Genomic DNA, 15,569 nt, shown 5'->3' on the forward strand with positions numbered 1-15,569 from the left:
TACAAAATGGCATCAACCAGGAAGATCTGGCAGCCCTGCCCACCCTCTGCATCCACCACCACCTCCCATGGTACCCCTGGGATGCTTACAGCCCTGCTGCCATTAATGACTTCCTCTTGACCAAAGCACACTAAACAAAAACCAGTTGAAAATGCAGGTTTAGAAACCCTGACTTGCCTGTGCTGCTGGCCCTCTGGGCTCTGTGCTAGAGGAAGGAGGATTTCAGGTTTTAAAGTGTTTGGAAGGCAAATGGCTTCTTTTCCAAACAGCACAAGCGAGGGGTGTCTTGTCACAGTGACAAAAAAAAAAATAAATCAATACACAAATCAGTCCCCAGAGCTGCCAGGCCTTTGTGAGCCTCTACATAATGCACTGGAAACAGTGGGTGACATTTAATTGAGTGACTTACTTTAGGCCCCTGGATTCCTGGAGGACCCTGTGGGAAAGACAATGATGCATTTGAACAAGAGAATTTAAAACCCAACCCCCCTTTCCCCCAAGTTTGCTTCCCAAACCATTTCTTGCTCGAATTTTGGGTTGACAACAGCCAAATATTTCTTGTCAAGGCAGGTGGCAGTTTGTTTGGTTCTCCAATGCCACAGCAGGGGGAAGAGGAACTGAAAAGGACCACTTGGTGTAGTGTGCAACAATGAAGTTCTGCAACAGAAGCTTTGGGGAGTGAGCAAGAGCCTTGCTGGAACAAGTGACTGCAAGCCCTGAGGGCAGCACCCTGCCACCACACAAAGTCTGTTCTGAGGTGTGGTCTCTCAAGGAGCATCTTGGACACATCACAGGCGTCCTGAAGCCCTTGACAGCTCCTCAGCCTTTTGGAGCACTGTAGGTACCAAACACCTTAAGAGATCTCATCAAAAGTGCTCCCTCACCACCTGTGTCCTCTCCTACTGCAGTTGATGGCAAAAACTCACATCTGGGGCCAATTTGTGGTGACACAAATATCCTCACAGTGGGGAACAGGTTTTCCCATCCTCTTCCTTATTCCAAGGAACCCCTTGGTTATTTGCAAGATGTGCCCCAACTGCTGATGTACTCTCTTAAATCAAGTGCTTCTGGCTCTCCAGACACAGCCCCCAGTGCTGGAGCTCTTCCCTCAGTTTTCTCCTAGATTCACAACATCCCACAATGATTAAAGAGGGTAAACCACCCTCATCCTTCACAGATCACATGCAATAACAAATCTGCAGCAAGGCTCAACTGCAGGAGCCACTTTCCAGAGTCCTACCATGGGGCCAGGCAGTCCAGGGGGTCCAGGCTCAGGTATGATCTGCAGAAGGGAATCAAATGGGGGAATTTAACAGGGCTGGGCACAGAGAGGAGGCAGTTTGGGAATGAAAACCTCACACAGCCTACAATCATGATGTAATACTCTCTGATTGAACCCCTTTGATCAAAAGAAACTGCTCATCAAAGAGCTGCTTGGAGTATTTAGAAGCAGATCAATCCTGGGAAGCACATGAATCAAGCTGACAGGGGAGGTAGGACCCATGCTCCTCCCTGTGCTTGCCAGTCATAGAATGGATGTAAGAGAAGATGATGCAATTTTCTGGAAACCAGCCTTTTTGTTTAAAAAAAAAACAAAACAAAAAACCACAACACCCAAAAAAACCAACCTCAAACCCACAAACATCCCCCAAATCCCTCAAAAAAAAAAAAAAAAACCAAAACCAAAAAACAACCCCAAACACAAACCCCCAAAACAAACTAACCCAAAACCAAAACCCCACAAACCCTGAAAAAAAAAAATCACAGCTCTCATGTCAATAATAGAAAGTTATCAAATCCCACCCCATTGTTTTTTAAAGGCAATGGTGGAGATAAAGAAGAAAGGCTGCAGAAATCCTGTCAAACTACAAGGAGCCCTCTGTGATTTTAGAAGAAAATGTCATGAGGAAGCAGCATCTCAGCCAGCACTGCAAAAGCTGCAGTGACTTGTAGTGCTGAGCATGCAGAGTGTCCTTCCCTGACAAACAAACCCCAGTTAGCTGCACCTGAGAGTTCCTGGAGCAGGCAGCTGGGTTCTGCTCCCCTCTGCTATGCTGATGGAGATGGGAACAGTGGCTCCAGCCGGCACCCCCTGAGCCCAGGCTGTGGAAGAGGCTTTCTAGTACCAGGATCTTACATGATTGGTCTGCAAACATGGTGAGCCAGTGTCTCCTTTTTCTCCTTTGTCTCCTTTAGGCCCCTCTGCTCCCTAAAAGATAAAAATTAATGCTGATGTGGTGCATCCTCCAGGAAAGAGAAAACAAGAGGGACAAAAAAGACATTTGTCTTACTCTGAGCTCCAGTCTTCTCTCAAGCAAAGCTCATCCCCAGGGGACTTGGAGAAAAGATTTTTCTCCTTGCTACCAGCTTAGGTCACCTTCTGAACAAGCTGTTACCATCATGAGATCTACCAGGATGATGGAGGGACTGGAGCACTGCCCTATGAGGAGAGGCTGAGAGCCCTGAGGCTTTTTAGTCTGGAGAAGAGAAGGCTGAGAGGGGATTTAATAAATGTCTATAAATACCTGAGGGCTGGGGGTCAAGAGGGAGGGGACAGGCTCTGCTCAGCTGCACCCTGTGACAGGACAAGGGGCAATGGATGGAAACTCCAGCACAGGAGGTTCCACCTCAACACGAGGAGGAATTTCTTCACTGTGAGGTTCCCAGAGCACTGGAGCAGGCTGCCCAGAGGGGTTGTGGAGTCTCCTTCTCTGGAGACTCTGGATATGTTCCTGTGTGACCTGTGCTGGATTCCATGGTCCTGCTCTGGCAGGGGGGTTGCACTCGAAATGCTCCAGAGGTCCCTCCCAACCTCTAACATCCTGTAAGCCTATGATCCTGTGATCACCAGGGAACGAAACTCCAAGCTCCTGCATCCTCCAGCTCCACAGTATCAGGGTGTGGCCAGGCCATTGCTTAGCTCAGCAGCCCCAGCCACCTTTTGCAGAAACCAAGCCACCAGAGCAGCCGAGGGAGAGGGCAGGGGGGACGTACCGGTGGCCCTGCCAAGCCCATTTCTCCCATCTCTCCTTTCTGTCCCATGGTGCCCACGCTGCCCTGGTCACCTTTTGCTCCTTTGGGACCCTGGAAGTGTACAGAAAACAAGTTGCTTAAGAGAAAACCAACCCCACCCCTCACCCCCACTCCCCCCCCAGCCATTTCTGCCTTTCTGCTGTTCCTGCCCAGGTCACACTCGAGCTCAGGAGAATGTTTGAACACTAAACCATGCCACTGCTGCTCGTGCAGCAGAATTTGCCTGGGCCATAGCAGGGATTGCAGCCACTCAGGGTTGGGAAGGGTTACAACAGAGTTTGAGATGGTGTCTGATAGACCATGAGTAAAAGAAGCCCCTTCAGCTTGGCAGATGTGGCCATGAGCAGCGTCTGCACACTTGTGCTGAGTGCAGGGCCATAGGCAAGGGACCATGAATTCAAGGAGATGCAGCTGAATGTTACAGGGCAGAGCTTGCTCCTGGCAGGCTGAGATTTGCTTTTCACAGTGACAGCTGTCATGGAGACACAGTAAACTCAGCTCCTCTTTAACTCAGCTCCTGCAAGGTTTCACTCAGTCCAGCTCTGCCCACACACCTTCTCACCATCCAGCCCAGGTGGACCTGGCAAGCCCAGCTCTCCCTGAAGAAACACAAAAGAAAGGGGAACCCATGGTAAATGAAATCAGGAAATGGTCTCAGGAAGGCATTTTGCAATGAACTGAGTTATTCCTGTGGTCATGGCTTTGGCACTGCCAGGCTCAGGAGCAGCAGCAAGGAGGTTTCTGGGACAGCATCTTCTGGATGAAGCTGGAGACCAGAGACAGGTCACCCAAACTTTGGCTTTTGTGTGCAAACCTCCTTTTTCAGCCCAGGAAAGTGTTCAATAGCATTTCCTTTACTATGTGTAGTCTCAAGCCCCCTGTCAGCATCTCCTGCCTTATTGTGGCTGGGAGACACTTGCTGCATGGAGAGCTGCTAATCACCACATCACCCTCTGGCAACACTCTGCATGGCAGAGGTCAGGCTTACCTTGGGACCTGGAGCACCTTGGGGGCCTGGTGGCCCTGGGGGACCTGGTGAACCCTGAAACAGCAAACAAAGCAGGCATGAGCATGGCTAAGATGAAGATGGCAGCACCCTGTCCTCATGCTGCTGGGGAAGAGCTGGGAGCTGTTCCCAACCAGGACCTGCCACAGCCCAGGGCTGCCCAAACACCATGATGAGCTCAGCTGACACAAAGTGACCTGAGGGCCCTTCTGGGGGAATGTTCATGCAGAAGCAGCACACAACCAGCACTGGCTGTGTGTCCAGTGCAACAGCACCTGAGTTTAAAAGGCAAAATGACTGTAGCTGGAGGTGTGGCCCCAGATCTGGACGTCTTTTTTTGCATTCTCCTCTCTCCATCCAGCCAGGCTGGGGAGAAACATCTTGCTGAAAACATGGACAAACATCCAGGGAGGTGCAATTAAGGAGGGGAGACAAAGGAGCTGGTGTGAGCACTACAAGCAGGAACCCCTTGCACACCTTATCCAGGCTGCTTTTCCTGAGCACTGCTGGGCTTGGAGACCATGAACTGCCTTGAAGTGAACACAAATTGCCAGTTGCGAAATGTATCTCAAACTGCCAAACTCATGGTCTTGGCTCAGCTGCAAACCAAACCACTGGCACATCCTCAAGCACTTTCTTCCATGAGAGCACACTCCAGTTCTGTTTCTATTCCAGCACACTGGAAGCCCTGCAAAGCCTCCCCCTTTCCAGAGCCCTGTCCATGAGACAGGGCACAGGGCACACACTGAAAGCAGCCAACAAGCAGGAAAACAGCAAAGTTAGGGACACATCCCTTGGCAGTCTCCACATGCAGCACACAGGAGAGGGTCTGGGCCCAGCAGATGAAGTCTCCAGATGTTTGATGGAGCTTCTCCAGCCACTGCACTCCACACAGTCCACTCACAGAGCTGCAGGCCATGCAGACATCTGGCAAATAGTCATTACCAGCACTTTGTGTATCCCTGCAGCCTGTTGTAAAACAATTAGGATGGTTCTCAAATATGTCTGTAGTTAAATGTTCTTTCTCTTTGCCTTCTTTCATCACAAGGAAATGGCAGGGCACTGATGGTCAGGCAGGTTAGGGCCCAAGCACCCTTTCCCTTGTGGAGCAAGCTGCTCCAGAGGATGGATGCAGTAGAAATTGCAGCTCCACACCCTGGCATGGGAATAAGTGCCACAGCCAGCAGTGTTTCAGCTGTACTTTGGCTGCTCACACTTGTTGTATTAGGTGTTTGTGTGTCACAGGCTGATTTGAGTTGCTTTTACCTGCAGGTTATTAACTCACATCCCACTGCTGGAACCCAGGAGCCTGGAATCCAACCCAAGTTCACAGCTTCATGTTTTGCTGGTACATCCTCAGCCCCCTCATCCCCCAGGTGCAATAAGCTCCTCCCCTCCCAGCCAGGCCTGTGCTGAGACTCAGATCTCAGGAAGGATCAGGACAGGGACAGACCTGGTGCCACAACATCACTGTGGCAGAGCCTGGCAGTTTTTCAGCCCTTTCCCACTAACCACAGGGATCAGCATGGCCTTGCTGTGGGGCTCACCTTGAGTGCATCCAGGATTCTGCCATCATAGTCAATCACCACGGTGTCACCCTGCTCCCCTTTCAGGCCAGGGGGACCCTGCAAAGGAGGACAAATCTTATTCACTTTTTATCCTCTTTAGTTTTTGCAGCAACTGAGAAGTAGGTGGCACGAAAGCACAGACCTGGCACCCCGTGTTTGGGGATTAGCACCTTGCAGACACTCTCAATTTAATCAATTCCTTCTCTGACAGCTCTGTCATCTAACCAGACCTCAGAAAGTGTGAGGGAGAGCTGCACACAAACCCTCACTTGCTCACCCTTGCAGAGCTGCACACAAACCCTCACTTGCTCACCCCTTGGAGAGCTGCACACAAACCCTCACTTGCTCACCCCTGCAGAGCTGCACACAAACCCTCACTTGCTCACCCCTTGGAGAGCTGCACACAAACCCTCACTTGCTCACCCTTGCAGAGCTGCACACAAACCCTCACTTGCTCACCCCTGCAGAGCTGCACACAAACCCTCACTTGCTCACCCTTGCAGAGCTGCACACAAACCCTCACTTGCTCACCCCTTGGAGAGCTGCACACAAACCCTCACTTGCTCACCCCTTGGAGAGCTGCACACAAACCCTCACTTGCTCACCCCTTGGAGAGCTGCACACAAACCCTCACTTGCTCACCCCTTGGAGAGCTGCACACAAACCCTCACTTGCTCACCCTTGCAGAGCTGCACACAAACCCTCACTTGCTCACCCTTGCAGAGCTGCACACAAACCCTCACTTGCTCACCCTTGCAGAGCTGCACACAAACCCTCACTTGCTCACCCTTGCAGAGCTGCACACAAACCCTCACTTGCTCACCCTTGCAGAGCTGCACACAAACCCTCACTTGCTCACCCTTGCAGAGCTGCACACAAACCCTCACTTGCTCACCCTTGCAGAGCTGCACACAAACCCTCACTTGCTCACCCTTGCAGAGCTGCACACAAACCCTCACTTGCTCACCCCTTGCAGAGCTGCACACAAACCCTCACTTGCTCACCCCTTGGAGAGCTGCACACAAACCCTCACTTGCTCACCCTTGGAGAGCTGCACACAAACCCTCACTTGCTTACCCCTGCAGAGCTGCACACAAACCCTCACTTGCTCACCCTTGCAGAGCTGCACACAAACCCTCACTTGCTCACCCCTTGGAGAGCTGCACACAAACCCTCACTTGCTCACCCCTTGGAGAGCTGCACACAAACCCTCACTTGCTCACCCCTTGGAGAGCTGCACACAAACCCTCACTTGCTCACCCCTTGGAGAGCTGCACACAAACCCTCACTTGCTCACCCTTGCAGAGCTGCACACAAACCCTCACTTGCTCACCCTTGCAGAGCTGCACACAAACCCTCACTTGCTCACCCCTTGGAGAGCTGCACACAAACCCTCACTTGCTCACCCCTTGGAGAGCTGCACACAAACCCTCACTTGCTCACCCTTGCAGAGCTGCACACAAACCCTCACTTGCTCACCCTTGCAGAGCTGCACACAAACCCTCACTTGCTCACCCTTGCAGAGCTGCACACAAACCCTCACTTGCTTACCCCTGCAGAGCTGCACACAAACCCTCACTTGCTCACCCTTGCAGAGCTGCACACAAACCCTCACTTGCTCACCCTTGCAGAGCTGCACACAAACCCTCACTTGCTCACCCTTGCAGAGCTGCACACAAACCCTCACTTGCTCACCCTTGCAGAGCTGCACACAAACCCTCACTTGCTCACCCTTGCAGAGCTGCACACAAACCCTCACTTGCTCACCCTTGCAGAGCTGCACACAAACCCTCACTTGCTCACCCTTGCAGAGCTGCACACAAACCCTCACTTGCTCACCCCTTGGAGAGCTGCACACAAACCCTCACTTGCTCACCCTTGGAGAGCTGCACACAAACCCTCACTTGCTTACCCCTGCAGAGCTGCACACAAACCCTCACTTGCTCACCCTGCAGAGCTGCACACAAACCCTCACTTGCTCACCCTTGCAGAGCTGCACACAAACCCTCACTTGCTCACCCCTTGGAGAGCTGCACACAAACCCTCACTTGCTTACCCCTGCAGAGCTGCACACAAACCCTCACTTGCTCACCCTTGCAGAGCTGCACACAAACCCTCACTTGCTCACCCTTGCAGAGCTGCACACAAACCCTCACTTGCTCACCCCTTGGAGAGCTGCACACAAACCCTCACTTGCTCACCCTTGCAGAGCTGCACACAAACCCTCACTTGCTCACCCTTGCAGAGCTGCACACAAACCCTCACTTGCTTACCCCTATTCCCAGCAAAAAATGGGTTGCAGGAGGGTCATGCTGATAAGGAAATCAGCCTTGACTGCACCTCCCAGAGCTGTCTCCCATGGCAGTGCTCAGTACCCACAGAATGTTTGCCGGTTAAACCGGCACCATCTCTGTTTTCTAGCCCTGGACTGATCCTGAAACACTTCAGCCAAATGCAAACAGAGGGGAATGGGAAAGAGGTGAGGTCAAGGCAACTCCCCTGAGAAAGCAAAACCCCTGAACATCCATACCCGGGGTCCGATGGAGCCAGTTCCTCCCTTCTCACCAGGTTCACCCTGAAAATCAAAATCACATTTTTGGTTGAAAGAGACTGAGGAAAATAAAGGATATTTGTCTTTAAAAGAGTGCAACTCCAGGAGACACCAAGATGTGCTTTAGGTTAAGAGAAAGTACAGCACCAACGAGGAGTTGCTTCTCCTGGCAAAAAAAATAACAACCCAGATTTGACTCCAGAGCAAATTCATCTTGCTAAAAGTAGTGTTGGTGTGAGGCAGCTGACAGTCAGAGGAGGTCTGAGGGCGAGCGAGCAGCATGGCCTGCTCAGGGCTGAGCTCTGTGCTCTGCTCCAAGCCTGCCAAGCTCCAGCTCTTTGTGCTGAGGTTTTGCAGGACCTCCCTTTGCTTTAGGCTGAATTTTGTGTGTGGAAAGCTTCAGCTGGCATGTTTGAACCATTTCTGAGGGGAAGAGGAGGGAAAAGGGAAGGGCTGTACCAAATTCCCACCCTCCTTTTTTTTCCTTTTCTTAATTTTCCTAGGTTTTTTTCTTTTCTCCTCCATTTCTTTCTTTTAATTTTTTTCCCATTCATTTTTTTTTTCTTTCCTATTTTTCCTCCCTATTCATTTGAGGGGTTTTTTGGTTTTTTTCTTCCTTTCCTTTTTAAAAATTTCTTTTATATTTTCCCCCTCCCCAAATAATTTGGGATTTTTTGGTTTATTTTTCTTTCTTTTGTTTGTTTGTATTTTCCCCTCATCCCTTTGTTTCTTCTTCTTCTTGTTTTTCTTTTTTATTTATTTTTTAAAAAGTATTTTTCTGTTTTTTGTTTTGGCTGTTGGTTGGCTTTCTTTTCCCCTGTTTTTTGTTTTGGCTGTTGGTTGGCTTTCTTTTCCCCTGTTTTTTGTTTTGGCTGTTGGTTGGCTTTCTTTTCCCCTGTTTTTTGTTTTGGCTGTTGGTTGGCTTTCTTTTCCCCTTTTTTTTGTTTTGGCTGTTGGTTGGCTTTCTTTTCCCCTTTTTTTTGTTTTGGCTGTTGGTTGGCTTTCTTTTCCCCTTTTTTTTGTTTTGGCTGTTGGTTGGCTTTCTTTTCCCCTTTTTTTGTTTTGGCTGTTGGTTGGCTTTCTTTTCCCCTTTTTTTTGTTTTGGCTGTTGGTTGGCTTTCTTTTCCCCTTTTTTTTGTTTTGGCTGTTGGTTGGCTTTCTTTTCCCCTTTTTTTTGTTTTGGCTGTTGGTTGGCTTTCTTTTCCCCTTTTTTTTGTTTTGGCTGTTGGTTGGCTTTCTTTTCCCCTTTTTTTTGTTTTGGCTGTTGGTTGGCTTTCTTTTCCCCTTTTTTTGTTTTGGCTGTTGGTTGGCTTTCTTTTCCCCTTTTTTTGTTTTGGCTGTTGGTTGGCTTTCTTTTCCCCTTTTTTTTGTTTTGGCTGTTGGTTGGCTTTCTTTTCCCCTTTTTTTTGTTTTGGCTGTTGGTTGGCTTTCTTTTCCCCTTTTTTTTGTTTTGGCTGTTGGTTGGCTTTCTTTTCCCCTTTTTTTTGTTTTGGCTGTTGGTTGGCTTTCTTTTCCCCTTTTTTTTGTTTTGGCTGTTGGTTGGCTTTCTTTTCCCCTTTTTTTTGTTTTGGCTGTTGGTTGGCTTTCTTTTCCCCTTTTTTTTGTTTTGGCTGTTGGTTGGCTTTCTTTTCCCCTTTTTTTTGTTTTGGCTGTTGGTTGGCTTTCTTTTCCCCTTTTTTTTGTTTTGGCTGTTGGTTGGCTTTCTTTTCCCCTTTTTTTTGTTTTGGCTGTTGGTTGGCTTTCTTTTCCCCTTTTTTTTGTTTTGGCTGTTGGTTGGCTTTCTTTTCCCCTTTTTTTTGTTTTGGCTGTTGGTTGGCTTTCTTTTCCCCTTTTTTTTGTTTTGGCTGTTGGTTGGCTTTCTTTTCCCCTTTTTTTTGTTTTGGCTGTTGGTTGGCTTTCTTTTCCCCTTTTTTTTGTTTTGGCTGTTGGTTGGCTTTCTTTTCCCCTTTTTTTTGTTTTGGCTGTTGGTTGGCTTTCTTTTCCCCTTTTTTTTGTTTTGGCTGTTGGTTGGCTTTCTTTTCCCCTTTTTTTTGTTTTGGCTGTTGGTTGGCTTTCTTTTCCCCTTTTTTTTGTTTTGGCTGTTGGTTGGCTTTCTTTTCCCCTTTTTTTTGTTTTGGCTGTTGGTTGGCTTTCTTTTCCCCTTTTTTTTGTTTTGGCTGTTGGTTGGCTTTCTTTTCCCCTTTTTTTTGTTTTGGCTGTTGGTTGGCTTTCTTTTCCCCTTTTTTTTGTTTTGGCTGTTGGTTGGCTTTCTTTTCCCCTTTTTTTTGTTTTGGCTGTTGGTTGGCTTTCTTTTCCCCTTTTTTTTGTTTTGGCTGTTGGTTGGCTTTCTTTTCCCCTTTTTTTGTTTTGGCTGTTGGTTGGCTTTCTTTTCCCCTTTTTTTTGTTTTGGCTGTTGGTTGGCTTTCTTTTCCCCTTTTTTTTGTTTTGGCTGTTGGTTGGCTTTCTTTTCCCCTTTTTTTTGTTTTGGCTGTTGGTTGGCTTTCTTTTCCCCTTTTTTTTGTTTTGGCTGTTGGTTGGCTTTCTTTTCCCCTTTTTTTTGTTTTGGCTGTTGGTTGGCTTTCTTTTCCCCTTTTTTTTGTTTTGGCTGTTGGTTGGCTTTCTTTTCCCCTTTTTTTTGTTTTGGCTGTTGGTTGGCTTTCTTTTCCCCTTTTTTTTGTTTTGGCTGTTGGTTGGCTTTCTTTTCCCCTTTTTTTTGTTTTGGCTGTTGGTTGGCTTTCTTTTCCCCTTTTTTTTGTTTTGGCTGTTGGTTGGCTTTCTTTTCCCCTTTTTTTTGTTTTGGCTGTTGGTTGGCTTTCTTTTCCCCTTTTTTTTGTTTTGGCTGTTGGTTGGCTTTCTTTTCCCCTTTTTTTTGTTTTGGCTGTTGGTTGGCTTTCTTTTCCCCTTTTTTTTGTTTTGGCTGTTGGTTGGCTTTCTTTTCCCCTTTTTTTTGTTTTGGCTGTTGGTTGGCTTTCTTTTCCCCTTTTTTTTGTTTTGGCTGTTGGTTGGCTTTCTTTTCCCCTTTTTTTTGTTTTGGCTGTTGGTTGGCTTTCTTTTCCCCTTTTTTTTGTTTTGGCTGTTGGTTGGCTTTCTTTTCCCCTTTTTTTTGTTTTGGCTGTTGGTTGGCTTTCTTTTCCCCTTTTTTTTGTTTTGGCTGTTGGTTGGCTTTCTTTTCCCCTTTTTTTTGTTTTGGCTGTTGGTTGGCTTTCTTTTCCCCTTTTTTTTGTTTTGGCTGTTGGTTGGCTTTCTTTTCCCCTTTTTTTTGTTTTGGCTGTTGGTTGGCTTTCTTTTCCCCTTTTTTTGTTTTGGCTGTTGGTTGGCTTTCTTTTCCCCTTTTTTTTGTTTTGGCTGTTGGTTGGCTTTCTTTTCCCCTTTTTTTTGTTTTGGCTGTTGGTTGGCTTTCTTTTCCCCTTTTTTTTGTTTTGGCTGTTGGTTGGCTTTCTTTTCCCCTTTTTTTTGTTTTGGCTGTTGGTTGGCTTTCTTTTCCCCTTTTTTTTGTTTTGGCTGTTGGTTGGCTTTCTTTTCCCCTTTTTTTTGTTTTGGCTGTTGGTTGGCTTTCTTTTCCCCTTTTTTTTGTTTTGGCTGTTGGTTGGCTTTCTTTTCCCCTTTTTTTTGTTTTGGCTGTTGGTTGGCTTTCTTTTCCCCTTTTTTTTGTTTTGGCTGTTGGTTGGCTTTCTTTTCCCCTTTTTTTTGTTTTGGCTGTTGGTTGGCTTTCTTTTCCCCTTTTTTTTGTTTTGGCTGTTGGTTGGCTTTCTTTTCCCCTTTTTTTTGTTTTGGCTGTTGGTTGGCTTTCTTTTCCCCTTTTTTTTGTTTTGGCTGTTGGTTGGCTTTCTTTTCCCCTTTTTTTTGTTTTGGCTGTTGGTTGGCTTTCTTTTCCCCTTTTTTTTGTTTTGGCTGTTGGTTGGCTTTCTTTTCCCCTTTTTTTTGTTTTGGCTGTTGGTTGGCTTTCTTTTCCCCTTTTTTTTGTTTTGGCTGTTGGTTGGCTTTCTTTTCCCCTTTTTTTTGTTTTGGCTGTTGGTTGGCTTTCTTTTCCCCTTTTTTTTGTTTTGGCTGTTGGTTGGCTTTCTTTTCCCCTTTTTTTTGTTTTGGCTGTTGGTTGGCTTTCTTTTCCCCTTTTTTTGTTTTGGCTGTTGGTTGGCTTTCTTTTCCCCTTTTTTTTGTTTTGGCTGTTGGTTGGCTTTCTTTTCCCCTTTTTTTTGTTTTGGCTGTTGGTTGGCTTTCTTTTCCCCTTTTTTTTGTTTTGGCTGTTGGTTGGCTTTCTTTTCCCCTTTTTTTTGTTTTGGCTGTTGGTTGGCTTTCTTTTCCCCTTTTTTTTGTTTTGGCTGTTGGTTGGCTTTCTTTTCCCCTTTTTTTTGTTTTGGCTGTTGGTTGGCTTTCTTTTCCCCTTTTTTTTGTTTTGGCTGTTGGTTGGCTTTCTTTTCCCCTTTTTTTTGTTTTGGCTGTTGGTTGGCTTTCTTTTCCCCTTTTTTTTGTTTTGGCTGTTGGTTGGCTTTCTTTTCCCCTTTTTTTTGTTTTGGCTGTTGGTTGGCTTTCTTTTCCCCTTTTTTTTGTTTTGGCTGTTGGTTGGCTTTCTTTTCCCCTTTTTTTTGTTTTGGCTGTTGGTTGGCTTTCTTTTCCCCTTTTTTTTGTTTTGGCTGTTGGTTGGCTTTCTTTTCCCCTTTTTTTTGTTTTGGCTGTTGGTTGGCTTTCTTTTCCCCTTTTTTTTGTTTTGGCTGTTGGTTGGCTTTCTTTTCCCCTTTTTTTTGTTTTGGCTGTTGGTTGGCTTTCTTTTCCCCTTTTTTTTGTTTTGGCTGTTGGTTGGCTTTCTTTTCCCCTTTTTTTTGTTTTGGCTGTTGGTTGGCTTTCTTTTCCCCTTTTTTTTGTTTTGGCTGTTGGTTGGCTTTCTTTTCCCCTTTTTTTTGTTTTGGCTGTTGGTTGGCTTTCTTTTCCCCTTTTTTTTGTTTTGGCTGTTGGTTGGCTTTCTTTTCCCCTTTTTTTTGTTTTGGCTGTTGGTTGGCTTTCTTTTCCCCTTTTTTTTGTTTTGGCTGTTGGTTGGCTTTCTTTTCCCCTTTTTTTTGTTTTGGCTGTTGGTTGGCTTTCTTTTCCCCTTTTTTTTGTTTTGGCTGTTGGTTGGCTTTCTTTTCCCCTTTTTTTTGTTTTGGCTGTTGGTTGGCTTTCTTTTCCCCTTTTTTTTGTTTTGGCTGTTGGTTGGCTTTCTTTTCCCCTTTTTTTTGTTTTGGCTGTTGGTTGGCTTTCTTTTCCCCTTTTTTTTGTTTTGGCTGTTGGTTGGCTTTCTTTTCCCCTTTTTTTTGTTTTGGCTGTTGGTTGGCTTTCTTTTCCCCTTTTTTTTGTTTTGGCTGTTGGTTGGCTTTCTTTTCCCCTTTTTTTTGTTTTGGCTGTTGGTTGGCTTTCTTTTCCCCTTTTTTTTGTTTTGGCTGTTGGTTGGCTTTCTTTTCCCCTTTTTTTTGTTTTGGCTGTTGGTTGGCTTTCTTTTCCCCTTTTTTTTGTTTTGGCTGTTGGTTGGCTTTCTTTTCCCCTTTTTTTTGTTTTGGCTGTTGGTTGGCTTTCTTTTCCCCTTTTTTTTGTTTTGGCTGTTGGTTGGCTTTCTTTTCCCCTTTTTTTTGTTTTGGCTGTTGGTTGGCTTTCTTTTCCCCTTTTTTTTGTTTTGGCTGTTGGTTGGCTTTCTTTTCCCCTTTTTTTTGTTTTGGCTGTTGGTTGGCTTTCTTTTCCCCTTTTTTTTGTTTTGGCTGTTGGTTGGCTTTCTTTTCCCCTTTTTTTTGTTTTGGCTGTTGGTTGGCTTTCTTTTCCCCTTTTTTTTGTTTTGGCTGTTGGTTGGCTTTCTTTTCCCCTTTTTTTTGTTTTGGCTGTTGGTTGGCTTTCTTTTCCCCTTTTTTTTGTTTTGGCTGTTGGTTGGCTTTCTTTTCCCCTTTTTTTTGTTTTGGCTGTTGGTTGGCTTTCTTTTCCCCTTTTTTTTGTTTTGGCTGTTGGTTGGCTTTCTTTTCCCCTTTTTTTTGTTTTGGCTGTTGGTTAGCTTTCTTTTCCCCTTTTTTTTGTTTTGGCTGTTGGTTGGCTTTCTTTTCCCCTTTTTTTTGTTTTGGCTGTTGGTTGGCTTTCTTTTCCCCTTTTTTTTGTTTTGGCTGTTGGTTAGCTTTCTTTTCCCCTTTTTTTTGTTTTGGCTGTTGGTTGGCTTTCTTTTCCCCTTTTTTTTGTTTTGGCTGTTGGTTGGCTTTCTTTTCCCCTTTTTTTTGTTTTGGCTGTTGGTTGGCTTTCTTTTCCCCTTTTTTTTGTTTTGGCTGTTGGTTGGCTTTCTTTTCCCCTTTTTTTTGTTTTGGCTGTTGGTTGGCTTTCTTTTCCCCTTTTTTTTGTTTTGGCTGTTGGTTAGCTTTCTTTTCCCCTTTTTTTTGTTTTGGCTGTTGGTTAGCTTTCTTTTCCCCTTTTTTTTGTTTTGGCTGTTGGTTAGCTTTCTTTTCCCCTTTTTTTTGTTTTGGCTGTTGGTTAGCTTTCTTTTCCCCTTTTTTTTGTTTTGGCTGTTGGTTAGCTTTCTTTTCCCCTTTTTTTTGTTTTGGCTGTTGGTTGGCTTTCTTTTCCCCTTTTTTTTGTTTTGGCTGTTGGTTAGCTTTCTTTTCCCCTTTTTTTTGTTTTGGCTGTTGGTTAGCTTTCTTTTCCCCTTTTTTTTGTTTTGGCTGTTGGTTGGCTTTCTTTTCCCCTTTTTTTTGTTTTGGCTGTTGGTTGGCTTTCTTTTCCCCTTTTTTTTGTTTTGGCTGTTGGTTGGCTTTCTTTTCCCCTTTTTTTTGTTTTGGCTGTTGGTTGGCTTTCTTTTCCCCTTTTTTTTGTTTTGGCTGTTGGTTAGCTTTCTTTTCCCCTTTTTTTTGTTTTGGCTGTTGGTTAGCTTTCTTTTCCCCTTTTTTTTGTTTTGGCTGTTGGTTAGCTTTCTTTTCCCCTTTTTTTTGTTTTGGCTGTTGGTTGGCTTTCTTTTCCCCTTTTTTTTGTTTTGGCTGTTGGTTGGCTTTCTTTTCCCCTTTTTTTTGTTTTGGCTGTTGGTTAGCTTTCTTTTCCCCTTTTTTTTGTTTTGGCTGTTGGTTAGCTTTCTTTTCCCCTTTTTTTTGTTTTGGCTGTTGGTTGGCTTTCTTTTCCCCTTTTTTTTGTTTTGGCTGTTGGTTAGCTTTCTTTTCCCCTTTTTTTTGTTTTGGCTGTTGGTTAGCTTTCTTTTCCCCTTTTTTTTGTTTTGGCTGTTGGTTAGCTTTCTTTTCCCCTTTTTTTTGTTTGTTGGTTGGCTTTCTTTTCCCCTGATTATTAATTTTTTTTGGTTTGTTTTAATGTGAAAGTTGGGAAGTTTGGAAAGCCACAGCACTCTCACAGCAGAGACCTGAAATTCAGGATTCAAAAAAAATATACCTTTTGCCCTACCCATCAACATCCATTTGCTGGCCAAACAAAACCTCTCCAAAAAAAAAAA

The sequence above is a fragment of the Indicator indicator genome, chromosome 18 (assembly GCF_027791375.1).
Source record: "Indicator indicator isolate 239-I01 chromosome 18, UM_Iind_1.1, whole genome shotgun sequence".
In the NCBI taxonomy this organism is placed as follows: domain Eukaryota; kingdom Metazoa; phylum Chordata; class Aves; order Piciformes; family Indicatoridae; genus Indicator; species Indicator indicator.